General features: G+C 48.3%; 2 long non-coding RNA genes across 3 annotated transcripts in view; one reads left to right on the forward strand and one right to left on the reverse strand.

The window, feature by feature from the left end:
* Nucleotides 1–23,539, reverse strand: part of LOC134350848 (uncharacterized) — a 265,808-nt gene that overhangs the window by 128,714 nt on the left and 113,555 nt on the right. Inside the window, exon 3 of one of the 2 annotated variants that reach the window (XR_010019001.1) lies at nucleotides 14,954–15,212. The exons of the other annotated variant lie outside the window; for it this stretch is intronic. This is a non-coding gene — a long non-coding RNA (uncharacterized LOC134350848). Of the gene's footprint in view, nucleotides 1–14,953; nucleotides 15,213–23,539 lie in introns of those variants that run through there. 2 annotated transcript variants of the gene reach the window in all.
* The window catches only part of LOC134350847 (uncharacterized), a 71,460-nt gene that overhangs the window by 41,051 nt on the left and 6,870 nt on the right, over nucleotides 1–23,539 (forward strand). The window contains exon 2 of the long non-coding RNA XR_010018996.1: nucleotides 10,289–10,457. This is a non-coding gene — a long non-coding RNA (uncharacterized LOC134350847). The remainder of the gene's footprint in view (nucleotides 1–10,288; nucleotides 10,458–23,539) is intronic.

A 23,539-nucleotide genomic window follows, 5' to 3' on the forward strand; every position in this document is an offset into this window, starting at 1 on the left:
CAATCTATGAGGAGAACTATTGATGGCACGGTGTACAGAAGCCATGCTGGTGTTCAATATGTAAATAATATGGATTTCTTTATTGGTTGGGCCCGCTTGTGTTTTGTTTTTAACTTCTTAACTATTCCCAAAGTCTGTTTCTTTGAGGTTTAGTTCAGGCCAGGTGGCTGTGTCAGCCAGTTAATTGGATATTTTTTGTATTGTTGACTGATTGTCAGTGACTGGCGCACAGCATTTTCCTCTTAATTGAGAAAACTGGGTGGAAGGTCAGGGCCCACTGTAGAGGATGGAATTATTAGTGAAATAAAGGGTAATGAGGAAATCTAAAATAAATGGCAGCAGGTTTGTGCTTAAGGTGCCGGAAGGGAAAGAAAATCTGCTTAGATGTACTGAAATGTGAAATTGAAAAAAATATTAGATTAGAAAAGAAATACTTGCATTTGTAAAATACCTTCCATTAACATAGCAAAACATATTCCCAGTGTAGACAGATATAATGTAGGTAATAAGCAACAATAATAAGACCATAAGACATAGGAGCAGAATTAGGCCATTTGGCCCATTGAGTCTGCTGCACCATTCCATCATGGCTGATTCATTTCCCTCTCAACGCTATTCTCCTGCCTTCTCCCCATACGTTCTCACACCCAAACTTATCAAGAGTTTATTAACCTCTACCTTAAATATACCCAATGACTTGGCCTGCGCAGCAGTCTGTAGCAACATATTCCACAGATTCTCCACTCTTTGGCTAATGCTTCCTCATCTCCATTCTAAAAGGGCATCCCTCTATTTTGGTGTTGTGCCCTCTGGTTCTAGACTCCCCCACTAGAGGAAACGTCCTCTCCATGTCCACTCTAATGAGGCCTTTCAACATTTGATAGGTTTCAATGAGGTTCTACATTGCAGATTGGATCCTGAACTTTCTACATACATTAAGCAAAATCCCAGAACATTGTAATGACAAGAAGCCCTCATGTGTAATGTTGATTTAGGTATAATTCATCAACAGACCACTGGGATCTTTTAATCCACCTGAGAAGAGAATTAGAATGGTTTAAACTAATATGAAAGGTCATATTTCCAACATCATACCTTCATGAAGTATTAGCCTTATTTTAATTTCAAATTCCTGAAGTGAAATGACTTGAAACCACAACCTTCTGAGTATCAGACAAGGGGACATAACTGAAAGCTAGGGCAGATCAACCATGATCCTGTTGAACTGCCGGGGGGTTTGAGAAGTAAACTGCAGACACAAGAGAGACTGCAGATTCGGGGATAGGAGGCATCAATCTACAGGAGGATCTCAGCAGCTTGAGCAGCATCTCTGAGGAATATTCCTCTTAATTAAGGAATCTGGATGGATGGGCAATGCCCATAATGGGATTGTTGTTTGTTGTTTGAGAGGTCAGGTAACTTTTTTCCTGTTCCTTTCTTCCTGTGAGCAATTTCAAGTTCCTGTGTGTCAATATCTCTGAGGATCTATTCTGGACCCAACATACAAAGAAGGCAAAACAGTAGCTATATTTGAGGAGATTTGGTATGTCATCAAAAAGACTCAGAAATTTCTATAAATGTACCATGAAGAACGCTCTAACTGGCTGCATCACAATCTGGTACTGGTGGTGGCGGGGGAACTCTACTGCGCAGGATCAAACTAAGCTGCAGAGAATTGTAAACTTAATCAGCTCCATTATGGGCACTGCCCTCTGTAGTATCCAGGACATCTTCAAGGAGCAATGCCTCAAAAAGGTGGCGTCCATCATTAAAGCTCCCCATTACACAGGGCATGACTTCTTCTCATTGCTGCCATCAAGTAGGAGGTACAGAAGTCTGAAGGCACACACTCAATGATTCAGTGACAGCTTCTTCCCCTCAGCCATCCGATTTCTAGATGGACATTGAACCCATAAGCACGACCTCGCTACTTTTTTATTTTTTATTTCTATATTTGCACTACTTATTTAATTTAATTGTTTAATAAATACAGCTTTTCTTACTTAAAATATATTATTTATTTAAAATATATACAAGTCACAAGTGATTTTTCTCTATTATTATGTATTGCAATGTACTGCTGCCACAAAAACAACAAATTTCACAAGATAAGCAGGTGATAATAAACCTGCAAACACGAGGAAATCTGCAGATGCTGGAAATTCAAGTAACACACACAAAAAATGCTGGTGGACGCAGCAGGCCAGGCAGCATCTCTAGGAAGAGGTACAGTCGACGTTTCAGGCCGAGACCCTTCGTCAGGACTAACTGAAGGAAGAGCTAGTAAGAGATTTGAAAGTGGGAGGGGGAGGGGGAGATCCAAAATGATAGGAGAAGACAGGACGGGGAGGGATGGAGCCAAGAGCTGGAAAGTTGATTGGCAAAGGGGATATGAAGCTGGAGAAGGGAGTGGATCATGGGACGGGTGGCCTAGGGAGAAAGAAAGGGGGAGGGGAGCCCAGAGGATGGGCAAGTATAGTGAGCAGGACAGAGGGAGAAAAAAGAGAGAAAAAAAAGGTGTGTAAATAAATAAATAAATAAATAAATAGGGGATGGGGTACGATGGGGAGGTGGGGCATTAACAGAAGTTAGAGAAGTCAATGTCCATGCCATCAGGCTGGAGGCTACCCAGACTGAATATAAGGTGTTGTTCCTCCAACCTGAGTGTGGCTTCATCTTTACAGTAGAGGAGGCCGTGGATAGACATGTCAGAATGGGAATGGGATGTGGAATTAAAATGTGTGGCCACTGGGAGATCCTGCTTTCTCTGGCGGACAAAGCATAAGTGTTCAATGATGATAGACATATCAGAATGTCCAACAAATAATTCTCCTTAACTTCTACCACCTCCAACAGAATCCCACCACTAAGCACATCTTTCCCTCCCCCCCCACTTCTGCTTTCCGCAGGGATTGCTCCCTACGCGACTCCTTTGTCCATTTGTCCCCCCCATCCCTTCCCGCTGAACTCCTTCCCAGCACTTATCCTTGTAAGCGGAACAAGTGCTACACATGCCCTTACACTTCCTCCCTCACCACCATTCAGGGCCCTAGACAGTCCTTCCAGGTGAGGCGACACTTCACCTGTGAGTCAGCTGGTGTGATATACTGTGTCTGGTGCTCCCAATGCAGTCTTCTATATATTGGCCAGACCCGACGCAGACTGGGAGACCATTTCGCTGAACACCTATGCTCTGTCCGCCAGAGAAAGCAGGATCTCCCAGTGGCCACACATTTTAATTCCACATCCCATTCCCATTCTGACATGTCTATCCACAGCCTCCTCTACTGTGAAGATGAAGCCACACTCTGGTTGGAGGAACAACACCTTATATTCTGTCTGGGTAGCCTCCAACCTGATGGCATGAACATCGACTTCTCTAACTTTCATTAATGCCCCACCTCCCCTTCGTACCCTATTCCTTATTTATTTATTTATTCTTTTCCCCTTTTTTTTCTCTCTTTTTGCTCCCTCTGTCCCTCTCACTATTACTCCTTGCCCATCCTCTGGGCTTCCCCCCTCCCCCTTTCTTCCCCCCTAGACCTCCTGTCCCATGATCCTCTCCCTTCTCCAGCCTCATATCCCTTTTGCCAATCATCTGTCCAGCTCTTGGCTCCATCCCTCCTACTCCTATCTTCTCCTATCATTTTGGATCTACCCCTGCCCGTCCCACTTTCAAATCTCTTACTATTGCTTCTTTCAGTTAGTCCTGATGAAGGGTCTTAGCCCGAAATGTGGACTGTACCTCTTCCTATAGATGCTGCCTGGCCTGCTGCGTTCACCAGCATTTTTTGTGTGTGTTGTTAATAAACCTGATTCTGTTCCTGGTCTTGGATAACAAACCAGTGCCCCTGCGTAGGCCACAGATGTTTTGAAAGTGATGAGTTCAAATCACTGAAAGCGTGAAGAGTAGGCCAACACAGCCATAAGTGAAGATGAGTAGCAAGGAGAAGCTTGCCAACAAAATGAAGAGAAGAAAAGCTGGCGAAAAGGTATGGGTGCTCACAAACAATGTTCTCTCTAAGGTGTGCATGCACACATCTTTTGCTACTAGCGCACAAAGTAACTTAAGCTGCACACAAAAGGTTGTCACCCTCCACCTCGTTGGCATGTTAAGTATATTTCACAATCATACATAATCACATTTCCTTTTCCGGTTTCTGATGCAGACAGTGTTGAAAATGTGGAGTTAGCAATGATTTGTCTGCAGATTTTAGAACTGGCTTATTTGTACTGTTTCAGAGAGGCGTGGAGGGAAATCGTCCGTTAACCAGAGAAACTCTGGATGCGATGTGCCTTTTCTTATTGAAGGAATTATTCAGTGTGCACACGTTGTTGTCACTGGACAAAAAATTGCACAGCATAAGATTTTTGTACACACTGGTCATTACAAATTGGAGGGAACTTTGTTCACAAATAAAATGGTGTGAGGTGTTTCATGGTTAAGAAAAAGCATAACAACTCATTTATTGTATTCCAAACACTGAACACAACCAAATTTCATGGAATTACGTCATCACGTCAGACCAGCCTATTAAAGTGAACTTCCAACTCAATGTCGGTGGTTATGAATTACGTACGTTTCCACCAATTATATTACCCTACACAGGCCCCCCCCCACCCCAGAATTTACTAAAATTGGCATTGTGAGCCTGTTTGACCCTCGGACTACATGCCCGGCTTGGATCCTTGACGCATGGGTGGAGGAACTGCAGGTGTCTCTGGCTCAACCAGAGCTGCATTGACATGCTCATTGTCATGTTGTGACACCAGGGGCATGGCAGCAGAATACTCCAAATTCTGGTGGGCTGGTTTAAGGTGATCTACTGAAATACATTCAGGTTTACTCCTCTTATAGGTGATGAAGGTCTTGTCTCTCCGTTCCAAAATGCATAATGGGCCATTGTAAGTGGGCCTAAGGGGACATTGTGTTTCATGATGGATGGATGAAAGCAAACGAGGTGGAATGTAGGTCAACAGGGGAGATGACTGGACGTGAGGTAGGAATAGGTGCAAAGGAATTGAATTCACTGAGGAGGTGGAATGCTGTTCAGAGGCCGACCAGCCAGTCGTGGTGTCAGGAATAAAATCATCTGGCACTCGTAATGGCTGCCTGTATACCAACTCTGCCACCAACAACTGTAGGTCTTCCTGTAGAGCTGTTCTGAGCCCCAGCAGGACCCATGGGAGATGATCATGCCAACACTCATCAGTCAGGGAAGTCCTCAGAGCAGCCTTTAAGGAGCGGTGAAACCACTCACATAGTTCATTGGATTACGGGTGATATGTCATGGTGTGATGTAGCCTAACGCCAAGGTTCTGGGCCTTCACAGATCAGAGATCTGAAATGAATTGGGGACCACGGTCAGAGGAGATATCAGATGGGGTACCAAACCGAGCAACCCAGATGTTAATGAGCACCTGAGCCATGACCGCAGACATTGTTGATGTTAGAGGGATAACCTCTGGCCACCTGGTGGTATAGTCCTCCATGGTGAAGCGGTGAAGAGGGCTACCAAAGTCAACGTTGCCATGGCCAAACCATGCTTCAGGGACCTCAATAGGTGTCAATGGCACCTAGACATGATGGTTACCTTTTGCCTGCTGGCTGCTCTCCAATCATACATGTCCTTTCTAAGACCATGTCACACAAACTTTCGTGCAATCTGTTTCTGTGAGGCCTTCTGGCCCAGATTCAAGAGGCCATATATGGAGCTAAAAACAGCCTGCTTCCAGTTTGAGGCAAGGCCAACCAGCTGAGACGTCACACAGGAGAGAAAACCCAGCTTCCCTGAACTTAGTATGCAGCCAACCGCAGGTCTCAATGTCTGGCTGTGAGAGGCAATCAGCCAAGACATTATTTTTCCCCATGGTATGCTGTATAGCAGTTGTGAACTCGGATATGTAGGCCAGGTGGTGTTGCTGCCCTGCGACCAAGGGTCTGATACTTTGGCTATTGCATGCACGAGGGGTTTGTGGTCAACAAATACTGTGAAATTATGACCTTCTAGAAGAAAACACGAATGGCGGACAGCCAGATAAAGACCGAGAAGCTCACAGTCAAACATCCTTTCAGGAGGATGGACTTGCCAACTAAAGAAGGTGAATGGCTACCACATGCCTCCGATCAACTGTTTGTGCACGGCACCCACAGCATAGTCTGAAGTGTCAATAGTGATGGCTATGGGTGTGTTGGGGAGTGGGGGCATCAGTAAGGTCGCGCTGGAAGGAGCTTGTTTGGTGTCATCAAATGCCCTGGTCATGTCTGCTGACCAGTCAAGCATGTGATTAGGGATATTGTCTTTCTGTGCACTATACAGGGGGTATAGCAGCTCACTCAATGAAGTGGTGATAGAAATTCACCATGCCTAAAAGCTCCTGTAGTTTTTAGTAGTGTGGGGTGTTGGGAAATCCATAATAGGGATTACTTTTGATGGCAAGAGTTTCACACCTTCTGTGCAGATGCAATGGCCAAGAAAATCAATGGTTTACAACCCATATTGGCATTTAACAGGGTTAATTTTCAACCCATTTTGGATTAAGCACTGGAAAGCTATGTGAAGATGAGACAGTGCTCGGATTTGGATGCACTTGCAACAAGTATGTCATCTAGTTTAAAAAAAAATCCAGGTCTTTTAATAGAGAGTTCATCAGTTGTTGGAAAGTTGTTGCATTTTTCAGCCCATGTGGCATGCTCAGAAACTCAAAGAGGGAAAACAGGGTTATCACAGCCATTTTGGAATGTCCTCCGACCACCAGATACGATGGTACCTTTAGAAAAAATTAACTTTCCACTTAAAAGTGCCGAAAAGTCTTGGATACGTGCGGCCTGGTAATGATCAGGGGCAGAGACCTCTTTAAGGCTCCTGTAATGGCAAAATGGGTGGCAACCACCATAGGGACCCTGTGGAGGGGCGAAGCCCAGGGGCTATCCGACTGACGTACGATGCCAAGTCTTTCTATGTTGGCAACCTCAGCCTTCGTGGTCGTCAGCTTTTCTGGGTCCAGTCTACGTGCACAGGTATGGACTGGTGGATCAGTTGTGGAACATGGTGCTTGACCCCATGTTTTGTGACTGTAATGGAGAATACAGGCTTGGTGAGGTTTGGGAATTCACCCAGCAGTCAAGTAAACTCAGACGCAGTGATGTATGCACTTGATAAAATCATTGTGGGGAACTTACAGGGGGAGAAGGGTCACAATCCAAAGTCCTTGACATCCACAAGCTGGCAGTTTGTAAGATTGACTAATAGTCCTTGGACACGCAGGAAATCTACACCGAGCAGAGGTCTAGTCACTTTAGCCATGACGAGGTCCTACGTGTATCATAAACCACTGAAGCAGACTGTTACTCATCATGTCCTGGAAGTCTGGGTCCTGCTGTCACTGGTGGCCTCCAGTGAGGTTTCATCCCTCTTTGCCTTTTCATCAATAGGGATTGCTGGCAGCGCACTCACCTGAGTACCAGTGTCACACAGAAGCATTGGCCTTAAAGAGTGTCTGTAATGAACAGTAGACGACCCTGGCAGCTGGAACCCAGTGTTCACAGACCCCTGATGTCCCGATGTGCTGGCACTGTCGAAGCTGCAAGGCGATCGCCACTTCCTAGCGTCTGTATCAAAGCAAGTGCAGACCCGGCATTGTCTGTTTCACAGCTGCAGACATCCTATGTTGGGGGCCTTGCTGACTGGGCTTTGTGAGGCAGGGAAAGGAGGAGAAATGATGCATTTCTTCCCAGCTGAGTGTGATCCGAGCACGACACCGGCCGCATGGAGAATGCCGACATGTGGGAAATGTAAGCCCTAGAGATATACAGGCAGTCTATCCGGGAACCTTCCTCTATAGATTTTCTATTTTAACAAGCTCCCTATGGTCCTTCATGAGTGCATTAGTGAGGGCTATGCGAACTTGATCAGGCATTTGTTGCTTGAAGATTTCTTTAAAAATAAAACAGGGATGGTGATTTCCCAGGAGAGACAGCACGCAATCCATTAGCTCTGACAGCTTAAAGTCACCAAGGCCAGGCAAGGAGAGCAACTGTTTGGCATGCTCAGACTCTGATAGTCCAGAAGTCTATAAAAGGTGACTTATCAGTGATGGGTATTTACCATGTCCGGCGGGTGTTCAAGCATAATCACCACTCTCACTGTTGTGGAATTGCTGAGCAATGCTACCACATAGTAAAATTTGGTGTCATCCACAGTGATTTCTTGCAGAGCAAATTGTGCCTTGGCTTGTTCAGACCAAGGGACAGCATTTTGTTCCCAAACCTCCGGCAGTTTCAAAGCGACTGCATTGGCAAAATGCGCCATAATTCTGGCATCATCCTGGAGCATCAGGATCACCAATGTAGGTTATTCAGAAGTAAAACAGCGTGAGCCGTTTTATGTTTTAAAAAACTGTAATAACTCATTTATTGTACTCCAAACACTGAACACAAAAGCGTGGTAACAGAACATCACATAATTACATCATCATGGCAGTTCAGACTCTTAAAGTGAACCCCCAACTCAATGTTGGTGGCTGTGAATTACGAGGAGTGATTGATAAGTTCGTGGCCTAGGGTAGAAGGAGTCAAATTTAGAAAACCTAGCACACATTTTTTAACATAGTCCCCTCCTACATATACACACTTAGTCCAGCGGTTGTGGAGCATACGGATCCCTTCTTTGTAGAAGTGGTCCACAGCAGGGGTGATTGATAGGTTCGTGGCCTAAGGTAGAAGGAGATGAGTTATTAACTTCAAACTTTCTGCATTACCACTCAAAGAGTTGAACTGCACATGCATGTAACGGCAGCATCTTGGACCTCCAGGGGATGAGTTATACAGCTCCCGTTACATGCACGTGCAGTTCAACTCTTTGAGTGAAAATGCAGAAAGTTTGAAGTTAATAACTCATCTCCTTCTACCTTAGGCCACGAACTTATCAATCACCCCTGCTGGGGACCTTTTCTGGAGGTCCAAGATGCCGACCTCTACAAAGAAGGGATCCGTATGCTCCACGACCACTGGGCTAAGTGTGTAAATGTAGGAAAAATAAATGTGCTAGGCCTTCTAAAATTGACTGCTCCTACCTTAGGCCACGAACTTATCAAACACCCCTTGTATGTGCATTTCCACCAATTCCATTACCCGACAAAGGAAACATACCCAAGAAATGATAAGGAATCCCTCCAGCTATCACCCACTACTGTCACAATAAAAATAGAACTGCTGAATCGCAGTCACTGTATCCAGGCCTGTCAGTAAGAGATGTTTATGGCTGGGAAGTGTTTTTGTAGTAGGGCGGTGCAGTGGTTTCTTGATGCCTTTCCTCCAGAGCCCCATAAAATGTTATTTAAACAGTCACACAATGGTAAGGTGTATCAATTCGTACACTTCCAGTGGGCACACAGCTGCTACTGTGATGTTTCTAATACTCCAACAATCGCAGCGTGCGGGTGTAACGTCCAAATGTAACGATAAGACATGGGAGCAGAGTTCGGACATTTGGCCCATTGACTCTGCTGTCATGGCTGAATTATTATCCCTATCAACCCCATTCTTACACCCTCTCCCTGTGGTCTTTGACACCCTTACTAATCAAGATCCCGTGATTTGGCATCTACAGGTGTCCATGGCATTTAATGCTCATCTCACAGTGTGTTGAATGAGGCAGAGAATCACAGCTAGTTCCAAAAGAGTTGTATCATGCCAGACCAGGACACGATGTCAGTCCTTATCGTTCAATAAATAAATAAATAATAAGTGTGTCAGATTTCCTTCCCTGACAGACGTTGAAATTGGAATGATGACCTGGTCAATTCATGGACTTCATGTCCTTTTATTTCAGGTTCATTAAACTGCCCATCTCCAGAACCCAGTATAACATTGACTACAAAATATTAGCCCTCTGCCACAAATGCAACAATTATTTTAAACCACATCGAGTCTAATGTGTATTTATTCAATGGCATTTGTACAGAATTTTTTTTTAAATTACACAAACTATTATTGCTGAATTCTGATTTTGCAGCCAATTCGAATATATCAGGAACTTGCTACAGTGTCTATGCCTTCTGTGTGGTGTATAGGTAGTAGTCATCACATAGGGGTTGAATAAGTTGTTCATTAAAACAGGGTGACTTATGTGATAGGACAACCTATTCTAGTTGAAGCCAAGTAATTCATGGAGAGATATTTTCATGAAAGCAGGGTCCTTTGGCCCTGCAAAGATACAGGCAGCTCACTGCAGAGGAAAGAGCACCACCACTAATCCCATTTCATTCACCCATATCAATGTTGCAGATCTACCACACACCTGAACATGAAGGAGAACTTACTGCTAACCCAAATGTCTTTGAGGTGTGGAAGAAATGTGAGCACCTGGGGGAAAACAATGCAGTCACAAAGAGAAGAACAGGCAGGATCAAACCTGGACACAAGAACGGCAAGGTTTGGAGACCTGTCTGACTGGGTGAGTGGGGAGGGATGGGAAAGGGATGTCCAGCTGGGTGGAGTGGGGAGGGATGGAAAAGGGATGTCTTGCTGGGTGAGTGGGGAGGGATGGGAAAGGGATGTCTGGCTGGGTGAATGGGGAGGGGTGGGAAAGGGATGTCTGGCTGGGTGATGGGGAGGGGTGGGAAAGGGATGTCTGACTGGGTGAGTGAGGAGGGGTGGGAAATGGGTGTCTGACTGGGTGAGTGGGGAGGGGTGGGAAAGGGATGTCTGACTGGGTGAGTGGGGAGGGGTGGGAAAGGGGTGTCTGACTGGGTGAGTGGGGAGGGGTGGATAAGGGATGTCTGACTGGGTGACTGGCTGATGGGGAGGGGTGGGAAAGGGATGTCTGACTGGGTGACTGGGTGATGGGGAGGGGTGGGAAAGGGGTGTCTGACTGGGTGACTGGGTGAGTGGGGAGGGATGGGAAAGGGGTATCTGACTGGGTGAGTAGGGAGGGGTGGGAAAGGGATGTCTGACTGGGTGAGTGGGGAGGGGTGGGAAAGGGATGTCTGGCTGGGTGACTGGGGAGGGATGGGAAAGGGATGTCTGACTGGGTGAGTGGGGAGGGGTGGGAAAGGGATGTCTGACTGGGTGAGCAGTGAGGAGTGGGAAAGGGGTGTCTGACAGGGTGACTGGGTGACTGGGAGGGGTGGGAAAGGGATGTCTGACTGGGTGAGTGGGGAGGGGTGGGAAAGGGATGGCTGACTGGGTGACTGGGGAGGGATGAGAAAGGGATGTCTGACTGGGTGAGTGGGGAGGGGTGGGAAAGGGATGTCTGACTGGGTGAGTGGGGAGGGATGGGAAAGGGGTATCTGACTGGGTGAGTGGGGCGGGGTGGGAATGGGATGTGTGACTGGGTGAGTGGGGAGGAGTGGGAATGAGGTGTCTGACAGGGTGACTGGGAGGGGTGGGAAAGGGATGTCTGACTGGGTGAGTGGGGAGTGGTGGGAACGGGATGTCTGACTGGGTGAGTGGGGAGGGGTGTCTGACTGGGTGAGTGGGGAGGGGTGGGAAAGGGATATCCAGCTGGGTGATGGGGAGGGATGGGAAAGGGATGTCTGGCTGGGTGATGGGGAGGGGTAGGAGAGGGGTGTCTGACTGGGTGACTGAGTGAGTGGGGAGGGATGGGAAAGGGATGTCTGACTGGGTGACTGGGTGAGTGGGAAGGGATGGGAAAGGGATGTCTGACTGGGTGACTGGGTGATGGGGAGGGGTGGGAAAGGGGTGTCTGACTGGGTGACTGGGTGAGTGGGGAGGGATGGGAAAGGGATGTCTGACTGGGTGACTGGGTGAGTGGGAAGGGATGGGAAAGGGATGTCTGACTGGGTGACTGGGTGAGTGGGGAGGGGTGGGAAAGGGATGTCTGACTGGGTGAATGGGGAGGGGTAGGAGAGGGGTGTCTGACTGGGTGACTGAGTGAGTGGGGAGGGATGGGAAAGGGATGTCTGACTGGGTGACTGGGTGAGTGGGAAGGGATGGGAAAGGGATGTCTGACTGGGTGACTGGGTGATGGGGAGGGGTGGGAAAGGGGTGTCTGACTGGGTGACTGGGTGAGTGGGGAGGGATGGGAAAGGGATGTCTGACTGGGTGACTGGGTGAGTGGGAAGGGATGGGAAAGGGATGTCTGACTGGGTGACTGGGTGAGTGGGGAGGGGTGGGAAAGGGATGTCTGACTGGGTGACTGGGTGATGGGGAGGGGTGGGAAAGGGGTGTCTGACTGGGTGACTGGGTGAGTGGGAAGGGATGGGAAAGGGGTGTCTGACTGGGTGACTGGGTGAGTGGGGAGGGATGGGAAAGGGATGTCTGACTGGGTGACTGGGTGAGTGGGGAGGGGTGGGAAAGTGGTGTCTGACTGGGTGACTGGGTGAGTGGGGAGGGATGGGAAAGGGATGTCTGACTGGGTGACTGGGTGATGGGGAGGGGTGGGAAAGGGGTGTCTGACTGGGTGACTGGGTGAGTGGGGAGGGATGGGAAAGGGGTGTCTGACTGGGTGACTGGGTGAGTGGAGAGGGATGGGAAAGGGATGTCTGACTGGCGACTGGGTGATGGGGAGGGGTGGGAAAGGGGTGTCTGACTGGGTGACTGGGTGAGTGGGAAGGGATGGGAAAGGGGTGTCTGACTGGGTGACTGGGTGAGTGGGGAGGGATGGGAAAGGGATGTCTGACTGGGTGACTGGGTGAGTGGGGAGGGATGGGAAAGGGATGTCTGACTGGGTGACTGGGTGATGGGGAGGGGTGGGAAAGGGGTGTCTGACTGGGTGACTGGGTGAGTGGGGAGGGATGGGAAAGGGGTGTCTGACTGGGTGACTGGGTGAGTGGAGAGGGATGGGAAAGGGATGTCTGACTGGGCGACTGGGTGAGTGGGGAGGGATGGGAAAGGGATGTCTGACTGGGTGACTGGGTGAGTGGAGAGGGATGGGAAAGGGATGTCTGACTGGGTGACTGGGTGAGTGGGGAGGGATGGGAAAGGGGTGTCTGACTGGGTGAATGGGTGAGTGTGGAGGGATGGGAAAGGGATGTCTGACTGGGCAACTCGGTGATGGGGAGGGATGGGAAAGGGATGTCTGACTGGGTGACTAGGTGAGTGGGGAGGGATGGGAAAGGGGTGTCTGACTGGGTGACTGGGTGAGTGGGGAGGGATGGTAAAGGGATGTCTGACTGGGTGAGTGGGGTGGGATGGGAAAGGGATGTCTGACTGGGTGACTGGGTGAGTGGGGAGGGGTGGGAATGGGATGTCTGACTGGGTGATGGGGAGGGGTGGGAATGGGATGTCTGACTGGGTGATGGGGAGGGGTGGGCAAGGGGTGTCTGACTGGGTGAGTGGGGAGGGGTGGGAAAGGGGTGTCTGACTGGGTGAGTGGGGAGGGGTGGGAATGGGCTGTCTGACTGGGTGAGTGGGGAGGAGTGGGAATGAGGTGTCTGACAGGGTGACTGGGTGACTGGGAGGGATGGGAAAGGGATGTCTGACTGGGTGAGTGGGGAGGGATGGGAAAGGGATGTCTGACTGGGTGAGTGGGGAGGGGTGGGAAAGGGATGTCTGACTGGGTGAGTGGAGAGGGATGGGAAAGGGGTATCTGACTGGGTGAGTGGGGAGGGGTGGGAAAGGGGTGTCTGACTGGGTGAGTGGGGAGGGGTGGGAATGGGCTGTCTGACTGGGTGAGTGGGGAGGAGTGGGAATGAGGTGTCTGACAGGGTGACTGGGTGACTGGGAGGGGTGGGAAAGGGATGTCTGACTGGGTGAGTGGGGAGGGGTGGGAAAGGGGTATCTGACTGGGTGAGTGGGGAGGGGTGGGAATGGGCTGTCTGACTGGGTGAGTGGGGAGGAGTGGGAATGAGGTGTCTGACAGGGTGACTGGGTGACTGGGAGGGGTGGGAAAGGGATGTCTGACTGGTTGAGTGGGGAGGGGTGGGAAAGGGATGGATGACTGGGTGACTGGGGAGGGATGGGAAAGGGATGTCTGATTGGGTGAATGGGGAGGGGTGGGAAAGAGATATCTCACTGGGTGAGTGGGGAGGGATGGGAAAGGGGTATCTGACTGGGTGAGTGGGGCGGGGTGGGAATGGGATGTGTGACTGGGTGAGTGGGTAGGAGTGGGAATGAGGTGTCTGACAGGGTGACTGGGAGGGGTGGGAAAGGGATGTCTGACTGGGTGAGTGGGGAGGGGTGGGAAAGGGATGTCTGACTGGGTGACTGGGGAGGGATGGGAAAGGGATGTCTGTCTGGGTGAGTGGGGAGTGGTGGGAACGGGATGTCTGACTGGGTGAGTGGGGAGGGGTGTCTGACTGGGTGAGTGGGGAGGGGTGGGAAAGGGATATCCAGCTGGGTGATGGGGAGGGATGGGAAAGGGATGTCTGGCTGGGTGATGGGGAGGGGTAGGAGAGGGGTGTCTGACTGGGTGACTGGGTGAGTGGGGAGGGATGGGAAAGGGATGTCTGACTGGGTGACTGGGTGAGTGGGGAGGGATGGGAAAGGGATGTCTGACTGGGTGAGTGGGGAGGGGTGGGAAAGGGATGTCTGACTGGGTGACTGGGTGATGGGGAGGGGTGGGAAAGGGGTGTCTGACTGGGTGACTGGGTGAGTGGGGAGGGATGGGAAAGGGGTGTCTGACTGGGCAACTGGGTGAGTGGGGAGGGATGGGAAAGGGGTGTCTGACTGGGTGACTGGGTGAGTGGGGAGGGATGGGAAGGGGATGTCTGACTGGGTGACTGGGTGAGTGGGGAGGGGTGGGAATGGGATGTCTGACTGGGTGATGGGGAGGGGTGGGAAAGGGGTGTCTGACTGGGTGACTGGGTGAGTGGGGAGGGATGGGAAAGGGGTGTCTGACTGGGTGAGTGAGGAGGGATGGGAAAGGGATAGCTGACTGGGTGACTGGGTGAGTGGGGAGGGGTGGGAAAGGGATGTCTGGGTGACTGGGTGATGGGGAGGGGTGGGAAAGGGGTGTCTGACTGGGTGATGGGGAGGGGTGGGAAAGGGGTGTCCGACTGGGTGACTGGGGAGGGGTGGGAAAGGGGCTTGCTTTGCTGTTGGTGTGGTGTTATTGCTGCTTGTGTTGTTCTGCTGAACATTGTGGACGTCCGCTGGCACCAGGAATGGTGGCACCACTTGTGGGCTGCTCCCGGCACATCCTTCGCACCACGCTGGTTGTTCGTGCAGGTGGTTCATCTCACTATACGTCTCAATGTAGGTGCGAAGAATCAATCTGGGTCACTGCAGCAGCTCCACGGCTATGCCACTGAGCAGGAAAGGAAGAAATATTAAAAGGCCTGAACAGATTAGAAATGGCAAAGTTATTTCTCATGGTAGGGGAGTCTAGGACAAGAGGGCACGACTTCAGGACTGAAAAACATCTATTTAGAACTGAGGTGCAGAGAAATTACTTTAGTCAGAGGGTGGTAAATCTGTGGAATTTGTTGCCACAAGCGGCTGTGGAGGCCAAGTCATTGGGTGCATTTAAGACAGAGAGGGATAGGTCCTTGATTAGCCAGGGCATCAAATGGTATGGGGTGAAGGCAGGGGAGTGGGGATGACTGGGAGAATTGGATCAGCCCATGATTGAATGACAGAACAGACACAATGGGCCGAATGGCCTACTTTTGTTCCTATTTCTTATGGTCTTATGGTCTTAAGTCCTGTTGCACAAGAAGAAAGATACAGGCAACTTACTGCAGAGGAAAGATGCACCAGAAAATGAGATATTTGGGGAAAGAAAGGAACCAGTGGAATGAAGGAAAGTAAGAGCTGATGGGAGAGTTCTTTGAGGAGGTGACCAGGCATATAGATGAGGGTAGTGCAGTGGATGTGATCTATGTGGATTTTAGCAAGGCATTTGACACGGCTCCACACGGTAGGCTTATTCAGAAAGTTGGAAGGCATGGGATCCAGGGAAGTTTGGCCAGGTGGATTCAGAATTGGCTTGCCTGCAGAAGGCAGAGGGTGGTGGTGGAGGGAGTACATTCAGATTGGAGAATTGTGACTAGTGGTGTCCCACAAGGATCTGTTCTGGGACCTCTACTTTTCGTGATTTTTATTAACGACCTGGATGTGGGGGTAGAAGGGTGGGTTGGCAAGTTTGCAGACGACACAAAGGTTGGTGGTGTTGTAGATAGTGTAGAGGATTGTCAAAGATTGCAGAGAGACATTGATAGGCTGCAGAAGTGGGCTGAGATGTGGCAGATGGAGTTCAACCCGGAGAAGTGTGAGGTGGTACACTTTGGAAGGACAAACTCCAAGGCAGAGTACAAAGTAAATGGCAGGATACTTGGCAGTGTGGAGGAGCAGAGGGATCTCGGGGTACATGTCCACAGATCCCTGAAAGTTGCCTCACAGGTGGATAGGGTAGTTAAGAAAGCTTATGGGGTGTTAGCTTTCATAAGTCGAGGGATAAAGTTTAAGAGTCGCGATGTAATGATGCAGCTCTATAAAACTCTATAAAAGTCCTGACGAAGGGTCTCAGCCTGAAACGTCGACTGCGCCTCTTCCTATAGATGCTGCTTGGCCTGCTGCGTTCACCAGCAACTTTGATGTATGTTGTTTGAATTTCCAGCATCTGCAGAATTCCTGTTGTTTGTGTCTATAAAACTCTGGTTAGGCCACGCTTGGAGTATTGTGTCCAGTTCTGGTCACCTCACTATAGGAAGGATGTGGAAGCATTGGAAAGGGTACAGAGGAGATTTACCAGGATGCTGCCTGGTTTAGAAAGTATGCATTATGATCAGAGATTAAGGGAGCTAGGGCTTTACTCTTTGGAGAGAAGGAGGATGAGAGGAGACATGATAGAGGTGTACAAGATAATAAGAGGAATTGATAGAGTGGATAGCCAGCGCCTCTTCCCCAGGGCACCACTGCTCAATACAAGAGGACATGGCTTTAAGGTTCGGGGTGGGAAGTTCAAGGGGGATATTAGAGGAAGGTTTTTTACTCAGAGAGTGGTTGGTGAATGGAATGCACTGCCTGAGTCAGTGGTGGAGGCAGATATAGTAGTGAAGTTTAAGGGACTACTGGACAGGTATATGGAGGAATCTAAGGTGGGGGCTTATATGGGAGGCAGGGTTTGAGGGTCAGCACAACATTGTGGGCTGAAGGGCCTGTACTGTGCTGTACTATTCTATGTTCTATGTTCTATGAGAGAGTCAAAAGGTTGCAGAAAAGAGTGGAAATCAGTGATGGTGGAGCAGAAACTCCAAGGAAGTACAGGAGTGGAGCAAATTGTCAAGCAAGTGAAGAGAGAGGTGAAGGGGAGAGGGCTGGCAGTGGGGCAGTCAGGTGAGAGAGCAATAAGGAAGGTTTATGTGAAGAGGAGAGAACTGGCAGTAGGAGGAAGCAGGTGAGAGGGAAGAGGGAGTTTTAGGTAAAGGAGAGATGACTGGCAGTGGGGGACGCAGCTGAGAGAGAGGAGGGTGGCTTAGGTGAAGAGGAGACGTCTGGCAATATGAAGAAGCCAGGGGAGTGGGGAGACAGGAGCAATGTTTCGGTGAAGGGGAGGTGAGTGGATGTGGGGAAGCAGGTCGAGAGAATGGAGGGAGCTTTAGGTGAAGTGGAGAGGACTGGCAGAGCAGGGAATCAGGTGGGAAAGAGGAAGGAGCTCTAGTTGAAGGGAGATGACTGGAACTAAAAGTGGAGTGAGGTAGGTGAGAGGGAAGAGGGAGCTTCAGGTGAAGTGAAGAGGACAGGCAGTGGGGAAGCAGGTTGAGAGAGCAGAGGGAACTTTAGGTGAAAAGGAGTTGACTGGCAGTGAGAGGCAGCATGTGAGAAAGAGGAGAGAACTTTTGGTGAAGGGGAGATGGCTGGATGTGAGAAAAAAGTAGGGAGAATGGAGGGAGTTTGAGGTGAAGGGGATAGGACTGGGAGTGGGGGGAGTAGTTGAGAGAGAGGTGGGAGCTTCAAGAGAACGGGAGACAACTGGCAGTAGAAGGAAGCCACTGGAGTGAGAGGAGGGAACTTTAGTTGACCAGGAGAGGACAGGCAATGGGAGAAGTTGGTTGGAGTGAGAGGAGGGAACTTTAGTCGAACAGGAGAGGACAGGCAGTGAGGTTAAAGCCAGCTGAGAGACTGGAAGCAGCTTTAGGTCATGGCAACAGGATTGGAAGTGGGGAGAAGCAGTTGAGCGAGAGCAGGAAGTTTTGGTTGAATGGGAGAGCACAAACAGTAGTAGAATCAGGTTAGAGTGGGAGAATGGTAGACACAAAATACTCTGCAGATGCTGAGGTCAAAGCAACACTCACAACACACTGGAGGAACTCAGCAGGTCAGATAGCATCCGTGGAAAAGACCAGTCAATGTTTCGGGCCAGAACCCTTCATCAGGGCTGGGAGAAGGAGCTTCAGGTGAAGGGGAGAGGACCAGCAGTGGGAGAAGCAGGTGAAAGAGAGGAGGCTTTATTTGAAATGGGGATGACTGGCAGTGGGGGAAACAAGTGGAGAGAGAGGAAGGAGCCTTAGGTGAAGGAGAAGCAGGTGAGAGAGAGGAGGGAGCTTTATATGAAGGGAGAGAATTGGGAGTGAGGAAAGCTAGTAGAGAGAGGGGAGGGAGCTTTAGGTGAAGGGGAGAGGACTGACAATGGGAGGAAGCAGGTGGTGATGAAGAAGGAGCTTTAGAGTCATAGAATTATATAAAAGTATAACACAGAAACAGGCCCTTCAGTCCATCTTGTCTGGGCTAAATCACTTGATCTGCCTACTCCCATCGACCTACACCATGGCTATAGCCACCCTACCACTACCATCTATGTACCTATCCAAACTTCTCTAAAATGTAATCGAGCTCGCGTGCACCACTTGTGTTGGCAGCTTGTTCCACAATCTCGCAACCCTCTCAGTCAAGAAGGTTCCTCTCATATTCCCTTTAAACTTTTTACCTTTCACCCTTAACCCGTGACTTCTAGTTGTAGTCCCACCCTACTTCAGTAGAAAAAGCCTCCGTGTATTTACCCAATCTAGACTCCTCATAGTTTAGTGTGTTGTTGTTGTTCAGTCGTTAAGTGGAGTCCGACTCTTCGTGACTTCACGGACTCCGGCTCACCAAGCCTTCTTGTTGGAATCTGCCTCGCTAAGATCCCCCAAGGTCATACACATTGTCTGAGTAATATTATCTATCCATTGTAGCCCCCGTTGTCCTGTCCTTCCTTTACCTTCTGTTTTACCTAACATGAGAGTCTTCTCCAAGAAATCCTGTCTTCTCATGATGTGGCCAAAATATTTGAGATTTTGTCTCATAATTAAGCCTCCTAGTGAGCAGTCTGACTGTATTTCTTCAAGTATTGACTTGTTGAATTTTATGCTTTAGTATAATCTACACTAAATCTTCTTGATTTTGTATACCTCTATCAAATCTCCCGTCAATCTTCTATGTTCCAAGCAATAAAGTCCAAATCTATTCAATCTTTCCTTGTAAATTTTCTCTGCAGTCTTTCAACCTTCAATCTCCTTCAATCTACCCTTTGGTAGGTGACCAGAACTATACACAATACTCAAATTATACAACTTCAACATAACATTCCATCTTCTGTACTCAGTACTTTGATTTATGAAGGCCAATGTGCCAAAAGCTTTCTTTACCACCCTATCAACCTCTCAATCAGGACCTTGTCAAATGCCTTAGCAAAGTCCATGTAGACAACATCCACTTGCCTTCATCTACTTTCCTGGTAACTTCCTCAAAAAACGCTATAACCTACCAACTACAAAGCCATGCTGACTATCTTTAATCAGCCCATGTCTATCCAATACTCATATATCCAGCTCTCCCACTACTGATGTCAGGCTCACTGGCCTTTAATTTCCTGGTTTACTTTTAGAGCCTTTCTTAAACAGCTGAACAACGTTGTCTATCTTCCATTTCTCTGGTATCTCACTAAGGATGATTTAAATATTACTGCTAGGACTCCTGCAATATCTGCACTTGCCTCCCACAGGGTCTGAGAGAACACCCAGTCAGGCCCTGTGGATTTATCCACCCTGATTTGCCTCAGGGCAGCAAACACCTCTTCCTCTGTAATCTGTACAGGGTCCATGAAGATGATGCAGCTTTGTCTCACTTCTATAGACTCAGTGTCCATTTCCCGAGTAAATACAGATGCAAAACACTTATTTAAGATCTCTCCCATCTCTTTTGGCTCCACACATGGATTACCATTGGGATATTCCAGTGGACCAATTTTATCCCTTGCAATCCTTTTGGTCTTAACATACCTGTAGAATCCCTTGGGATTCACCTTCACCTTGTCTGCTGCAACAGCTTCTTACATTCTTTTAGACCTCCTGATTTCTTTCAAGAGTTCCCTTGCATTCCTTATTCTCCATAAACACTTCATTTGTTCCTACTTGCCTACACCTGCTATGCATCTCTTTGTTTTCCTTAACCAGGGGCTCACTGTCTCTTGAAAACCAAGGTTCCTTTCACCTGTTATCTAGAGAGGAGAAAGGGTTAGGTGAAGGGGAGAGGACGGGCAATGGTCGGAAGCCAGTGGAGAGAGAGGAGAAAGGGTTCGGTGAAGGGGAGAGGAGAGTCAATGGGCAGAAGCCGGTGAAGAGGAGGGAGCTTTAGGTGAAAGGAAAAGTACTGGCAGTTAGGAAAAGCCGGTGGAGAGAGAAGACAGAGATTTAAGTTAAGGGCTGACAGCAGGCAGTGGTGGGGTGGTGTGGAATATCTGGTAGAGACAGAGGAGGAATCTTTAGGTGAGCAGAGAAGACTGGCAGTGCGAGGAAGGCCGTGTAGAGAGAGGAGGGAGCTTTCGGTCAAGGAAAGAGGAGTGGAAGTTGGGGGAAGTAGTTGGAAAGAGAGGAGTGAGCTTTAGGGGAAGGGAAGAGAACCTTCAGTGTAAGGAACCTGGCAGAATTGAAGAGGAAGCTTTAGGTGAGGAGAAGAGAACTAGCAATGGGGGAAACAGGTGGAGATAGAAGAGGGAGTTTTAGGTGAAGGGAGAGGACTGGGAGTTGAGGGAAGCAGGTGGAGATGAAGCTTTAGGAGAAGGGGAGGATAATGAGTAAAGCAGGTGAAGATGGAGGAGAGAGCTTTAGGTGATGGGAAGTCAGTTGGAACAATGTTAGGTAAGTTGTGGAGTGGAAGAAATTTTAGAGTAATTGAGTGATAGAGTCATAGAGTACAACAGCACAGAAACAGGCCCTTCAGCCCATCTAGCCCATTCCAAACTGTTAATCTACCTAGTCCCATTGACATGCCCCTGACCATAGCCCACCATACCTCTGCCATCCATGTACCAATGTGGATTTCTCTTGGGTACATTGACGGGTGGGATATGGAGGGTTACTTACCGGGTACAGCTCAATATTCCTTCATTTAGATGAAGTTCAAAGGTCTAGTAAATTGATTTTCAACGTACTTATGGGTCACCCTATACAACCATGAGATTTGCCTTCTTGTGGGCATTCACAGCAAATCCAAGAAACACAATAGAATCACTGAAAGAACACATCCAACAGAATGGACAAACAACTAATGTGCAAAGACAACAAACGTGTGTAAACACAAAAGAAAAAAGTAACAACTGTGGTAAACTGTTATGTCTAGTTACTTTAGATTCCGGACTAGTTACTGAGGATTGGAGGGTGGCTAATGTAACCCCACTTTTTAAATAAGGAGGGAGAGAGAAACCAGGGAATTATAGACCAGTTAGCCTAACATCGGTGGTGTGGAAAATGCTAGAGTCAGTTATCAAAGATGTGATAACAGCACATTTGGAAAGCGGTGAAATCATCGGACAAAGTCAGCATGGATTTGTGAAAGGAAAATCATGTCTGACGAATCTCATAGAATTTTTTGAGGATGTAACTAGTAGGGTGGATAGGGGAGAACCAGTGGATGTGGTATATTTGGATTTTCAAAAGGCTTTTGACAAGGTCCCACACAGGAGATTAGTGTGCAACCTTAAAGCACACAGTATTGGGGGTGTGGTATTGATGTGGATAGAGAATTGGTTGGCAGACAGGAAGCAAAGAGTGGGAATAAACGGGCCCTTTTCAGAATGGCAGGCAGTGACTAGTGGGGCACTGCAAGGCTCAGTGCTGGGACCCCAGTTGTTTACGATATATATTAATGACTTGGATGAGGGAATTAAATGCAGCATCTCCAAGTTTGCGGATGACATCAAGCTGGGCGGCAGTGTTAGCTGTGAGGAGGATGCTAAGAGGATGCAGGGTGACTTGGATAGGTTAGGTGAGTGGGCAAATTCATGGCAGATGCAATTTAATGTGGATAAATGTGAAGTTATCCACTTTGGTGGCAAAAACAGGAAAACAGATTATTATCTGAATGGTGGCCGATTAGGAAAAAGGGAAGTGCAACGAGACTTGGGTGTCATTATACACCAGTCATTGAAAGTGGGCATGCAGGTACAGCAGGCGGTGAAAAAGGCGAATGGTATGCTGGCATTTATAACGAGAGAATTCGAGTACAGGAGCAGGGAGGTACTACTGCAGTTGTACAAGGCCTTGGTGAGACCACACCTGGAGTATTGTGTGCAGTTTTGGTCCCCTAATCTGAGGAAAGACATCCTTGCCATAGAGGGAGTACAAAGAAGGTTCACCAGATTGATTCCTGGGATGGCAGGACTTTCATATGATGGAAGACTGGATGAACTAGGCTTGTACTCGTTGGAATTTAGAAGATTGAGGGGGGATCTGATTGAAACGTATAAAATCCTAAAGGGATTGGACAGGCTAGATGCAAGAAGATTGTTCCCAATGTTGGGGAAGTCCACAACGAGGGGTCACAGTTTGAGGATAAAGGGGAAGCCTTTTAGGACCGAGATTAGGAAAAACTTCTTCACACAGAGAGTGGTGAATCTGTGGAATTCTCTGCCACAGGAAACAATTGTGGCCAGTTCATTGGCTATATTTAAGAGGGAGTTAGATATGGCTCTTGTGGCTAAAGGGATCAGGGGGTATGGAGGGAAGGCTGGTACAGGGTTCTGAGTTGGATGATCAGCCATGATCATACTGAATGGCGGTGCAGGCTCGAAGGGCCGAATGGCCTACTCCTGCACTTATTTTCTACATTTCTATGTTTCAAAACATTAAACTAATTCAAATAAAGGTATGGGAATCCAAAAAATGCAGGTGTTACTTTAAGCAAGGCACCACGTATCACGTGATGACATATGCAGTTCACATATTTGTAGAAATAAGCCATAATGAGCTACTTAAATACAAGAATGCTTAATAAATCTATGTAATGCAATCTCACTCAAATTTTACTGAAATATTAAATACACAACATGAACTATTGCTTCAAAATGGTCAGCTGGATTCCTCTTTTGATTGGCCTTTTGAAAGGTACTACCTAATATACATCATCTCCCTCCATTGTTCTTTTCAACTCTGGTATGATATTCACCTCGGGTTTTATATTGGGGGTGTTATCTTTAGGGTTTAAACTGAGTGTCCAGTCTGGTAGAACAATATTGCATAAGCTTCCATTATCCAAGAGAGTGATGGATGCACCATGTTCTCAGCAGATCTCCTTCTCCTCATTGTCCAGTCATGGGTGATGCTTGCTTGTATTTGAGAGAAGGAACTAGGAGAGCTGCCATAACCCTTTGCTGAA

This window comes from Mobula hypostoma, chromosome 8 (genome assembly GCF_963921235.1).
Source record: "Mobula hypostoma chromosome 8, sMobHyp1.1, whole genome shotgun sequence".
NCBI classification, from domain to species: Eukaryota; Metazoa; Chordata; class Chondrichthyes; order Myliobatiformes; family Myliobatidae; genus Mobula; species Mobula hypostoma.